This window comes from Homalodisca vitripennis, chromosome 2 (genome assembly GCF_021130785.1).
Source record: "Homalodisca vitripennis isolate AUS2020 chromosome 2, UT_GWSS_2.1, whole genome shotgun sequence".
NCBI classification, from domain to species: Eukaryota; Metazoa; Arthropoda; class Insecta; order Hemiptera; family Cicadellidae; genus Homalodisca; species Homalodisca vitripennis.
The window spans coordinates 21,203,446-21,208,327 of record NC_060208.1 but is presented as its reverse complement, the minus strand read 5'-3'; the positions used below and the strand labels follow the sequence as shown (position 1 = coordinate 21,208,327).

The window sequence follows — 4,882 nt, the reverse complement described above, 5'->3', positions numbered from 1 at the left end:
TCAGTGTTGGTAAAAAGATATGTATCTTGGGCTTCCAGACGAATCTCTTGATAAGGACTGACTGTGACCTTGACCTTGTTTGGGATCAATCCGTAAAATCAAAATCTCAAGTTTGGTTCAGATTCCTTCATTAACAACACTCCTATTAAGGTAGTTGATTAAGATGGTTTTTATCCTGGGCGCTGCACTCTTGGACAATTGCGATGAATGACGTCTTGCCTTTTGAAGAAATAAGTTTATGTTACATTTAACAAAAAGAAATAAAGTGTTTGTAGTTTTTTTTTAATTGGCAGACAGAAAGGCATTGACATTTTTGCATCATATTAAACTTCACTTCGTTCAGAAATTTTAAAACCCTGGCAAAGTTACTTAATATATAATTTTTATTTCAATGGACTATTGTCATAAGTTTGCTTTATTATCAATACCTATTGTTTACTTTTCGTCTATTGAAAATATGAAATGTGATTATAAAATAATTTTAGTTAAAAGTTTTACTCGTATTTAAGAAAGGTGTATTTATTACGAAATTACATTAATGATTAGGAATTTAGAGTTTCTTTTATTACCATGCATGCCGGTTCATGTGCAAAATAAAGAATGTTCTGGTTTATTATCTAATAGTTTTACCAATCTCGACGTTCACATCCCTTTCCTCCTTTATCATTCCTCTCTCTCTACATAAGTTAGCCATGGTAGTCACTCGATTTTGAATTCTTCTCAGTTGGACTTTGCCCCCAAAGTAAACATTTTGGATAACGACTCAAAATTTCAAGTCCTCGGTAGTATAGTGGTCAGTATCCCCGCCTGTCACGCGGGAGACCGGGGTTCGATTCCCCGCCGGGGAGGTTATATTTTTGTCACTCACCACTTTATTTTGCAGCATTGATATTATGTATGAATGTTATAGTCTTTTTGACGTATAGTTTATATAAGCATACGTTAGTAAATATTTGTAAATAGGAATACGTTTTAAAAAATAGAACATGATACGCTTAACAAAATGACACGAACTAACAAGGTAATCTCATTTCTGATGAAGAGGCTCTTATTTTATAAGTAAATATTCCCAATTTTTTCGAAACTACGTCTATTTTTTGTGACATGAGCTTATCCACTATCAGATATTTTTTCAGACAAAAGTCTATTTTTTTCAAAGAGTGAGAAGATCTAACCCCCTTTCCGAGGCCGATGCCCAGTTTCGGCGAGTTTGAAGATTTAAATCCATTTCCAAGCCCAAGTCCATAATCAACTAGTGTGAGGATCTAAGTCCCTTTCCGATGCCTAGTGTAGTTCCAATGAGTGAAAGGTTCTAACCTATTTTACGACACTTAAATAAGTATTAAGTTGAAGTAAATAACTAATATAAAAGCCATGATAACAAGAACACCTTCAAATCTAAACCCTGGAAGAACCCTCTCTGTTAGGGTAGATACGATAAAAAGTAATATAGTATACGTTAGGAAAGACTTTGTTTCCTACTCAGATATATTTTTTCTTATGTAACCTACATTGATTAACTTTGGTGTATTATTCTTTTGTTCGTGGTAATTTTGTGCTTCTCATTCTCCTTCCTTTCCTTTCCTTGCTGCTATCTCTCCCAAAATTCCACCCTAAATGGAATCTCCCTAAGGACAGAAGGGACAATTTAAACTGACAACATAGCCTTTAAGTCCTCGGTAGTATAGTGGTCAGTATCCCCGCCTGTCACGCGGGAGACCGGGGTTCGATTCCCCGCCGGGGAGGTTTATTTTTGCTGTGCTCAGCGATCTGACGCATGTGTCATATGTATTATTATTGAAAAACGCCAGTTATTATTATGGTATTATTTTTTTAATTCTATTCATTCTTTTGTCATACAATTTACCAAATAAATGTCATTCAACATAAACTTTTTCTAACAATTTAATTATTTTACATAAATTACCCAATAAACATATGAAAGTTAAAAATTGCATGTCTTCCAAAATTTAATTATTGAAAAATATTGAATTGTAGGTTTGCCTGAAAAATCGATTGACTTTCCATAGAAACTACACTGGTAGTAAGTACAACACGTGTTGTTAATACATTCACAGTTTTAACTAATAGATGAAGGAAGTTTATGGCAATAAAATATGTTTTTTACTTAAGAATCATAATACGAATAAATGAATAAATGAATAAATGAATAAATGAATAAATGAATAAATGAATAAATGAATAAATGAATAAATGAATAAATGAATAAATGAATAAATGAATAAATGAATAAATGAATAAATGAATAAATGAATAAATGAATAAATGAATAAATGAATAAATGAATAAATGATTTATTCCACCAAAAAATATCTACAAATATTACAAGGTACAATACTTGGGAATTAACCGACCACTGTTTCAAGTAGTGTGGCCGGTGATAACATAATGAAAACATTATTATCATCCACAGTCCAGAGTTCAAAATTATAAAAACACCTGAGCCGGCTCTCTGTGACGTCTGTCAGACACAGCTGACCAACTTACACTGCATAATACATGTTATACAAATGAAATGAAAAAAACTAAAGCATTTACTGTTTATTTTTTACACATTTACTAATACTAAACAATTTAAGAAAAGGAAAAAGATCTCACTTACCAAATATACACATAGACCAGGGAGACTACAATTTAAAAATAAATTAAATTCTGCTGAGTAAACAACCATATCTTTAATCTGTTACAAAATTTACTAATATTGCTTAAACTTTTTATTTCCAAAGGCAACTTATTAAATAAATGTGGTCCGAGATAACAAAAAGAGTGTTTAAAAAATGATTTGTTAACTTTAGGCATTCTGAAAATTCTACGGTAAATATTTCTTGTAGCATATATCAAACCAATTGTTCCGTGGTTACCACATCTTGAATAAAAGAGTCTTAAAACTTTGAACACAAAAAGATGCTGAAGGGGCAAAATTCCTAACTCATAAAATATAGGGAAATACGTTTTAGAAGGCAAAATTTTCCAAGTACTTTCATCCCTTTTTAAACTCTTCAGACGATTCATGAAATGATAGAACAAGAAATATCACAAAAACAATTAAATTGCCTGATAATAACATCACTTAATTTTGTAACCATCCTCCCTATTTGTAGGATAAAAAATTAACTATTTTCCAGGATGTCTCTTAAGACATTTGTTGGCATAAATCATGATACAGAGATAAAAGTAAAAAATGTTAATCGATTTTCTTGTATATAACACCCCAAAAAGACAGTATCGTTAGAACACCTTTTTCCAAAATCGGATGAAAAATGCACAAGAAACGAATTTGACATTGCTACGTTTGTATGTATTTGTATATTTAAATTTAAATATAGAACTTGGTGTAACTTGTTTATTAGAACATCTCTTCCACCACACATGGAGATTTCATGTGCGACTGTCGTTTGTAAATATCAAACTCATTACAATTATTTTGTATATTGTAGACGAATTTTTTAAGTCTATATATCTTTGCTGTTGGTTTATAAGGTAACTTATGCAAGTATAAAGTTGCAATATGATAATTTTTGAACGCCTGATATGTTATCAAACGATAAAAGATGAATTTTATATGGAGGCGATTTAGTTTTCACAAATTGTATACTTTTGGAATATTTAAAAGATGAAATACAACAGAGTTTGAAAACCTTTTTTGAACAATCCATAAAAACATGGAAAAATACAAAAAAGAGTTTAACATCACCTTTAAAATGATGCATGTATAACTCTACCACAATCAATATGGAAGTACAGTACATGCTGGTTAACATTGTTCTTATATGAAAAATCCCAAGGTCAATCAATTTACTACCTCCTACTCTTAACTGAAATATCTTACACTGAATCAAATTAGCTATGTTAGACCATACGTAACACAAAAATTATAAATTAGCCTTAGTGATAAAGTAACCAGTAACCCAACGTCTTCCTATATCCTAGAACTTTAAACCTCCACCCCTCACACCCCATACACTCCCCAACCCTCCCCTCACCACCAACTTTGTTATCCTGGTGGTGGATCTGATTGACAGGTTCCCGAAGTCGAGTTAGACGCAGCCGTTGTATTCCTTACTGACTCCTTTGAACTTTGAACCTTGTTTACTGAACAAAAGCTTGTTTCGGCAAAGTTTGGTTTGCCATTTCTACCTCGATTTAGAATAGAATAAGACAGATGAAGATAGACTGACGTGTTTCTTTAGTTCTAATATTTGTTAAAACGAATTATTGATTTCATTAACATGATTTATCATCGATATATTACATTTTAAATCGCAATACTGTTAACGTATTTCCAGAAAATTCTATTCGTTGTTGCACTTTTCAGTTGATTATCATACTCCTCAGTTAGACACTACAGAAGATTTCTTCATCTGCATTACACTGGGTGGGCTGCTGAATAAACCAGGCAGATCTCTTTTGTGGTCTAGATGTCTCTTATATCGAAACTGAGCAATGGGTTCGTTTTGAAAATCTTCATCATCGACTTTTTAAAAATTCCTTCTGACGAACTTGAGCTCCAGGTTCCAGGAATGTCTCCTACTGTATGAGATTAAATTTTTGACGGTAATAAGCGGAAGGTGAAATAGAGATAAACTCAACTTTCGAATTCGGTTAATTTTAATATTTGAATATTTAAATAGTCAAATATTAACATATTAATATTTGAATATTTACTATTAAAATATTCAAATATTAAAATTACCAATGAATGTTTAATGCTTAGAATTAAAAATCAATATATTTGAAGCGAAAGTAAGCGAACAATTTACTTTCTAATGGGTCGTTTACTGTGTATTTTTGTCAGTTCATATATATATTTTTTTTCCGTACACACACACACACACACACACACACACACACACACACACAC

General features: G+C 31.6%; 2 non-coding genes across 2 annotated transcripts; both read left to right on the top strand.

Annotated features, from left to right (window-relative positions):
* The first annotated feature begins 776 nt into the window (after positions 1 to 776).
* Trnad-guc lies at positions 777 to 848 on the top strand. Its single transcript has one exon. It is a non-coding gene; the product is annotated as a tRNA-Asp (tRNA).
* An 825-nt stretch (positions 849 to 1,673) lies between these two features.
* Positions 1,674 to 1,745, top strand: Trnad-guc. Its single transcript has one exon. It is a non-coding gene; the product is annotated as a tRNA-Asp (tRNA).
* The last annotated feature ends 3,137 nt before the right edge of the window (positions 1,746 to 4,882 follow it).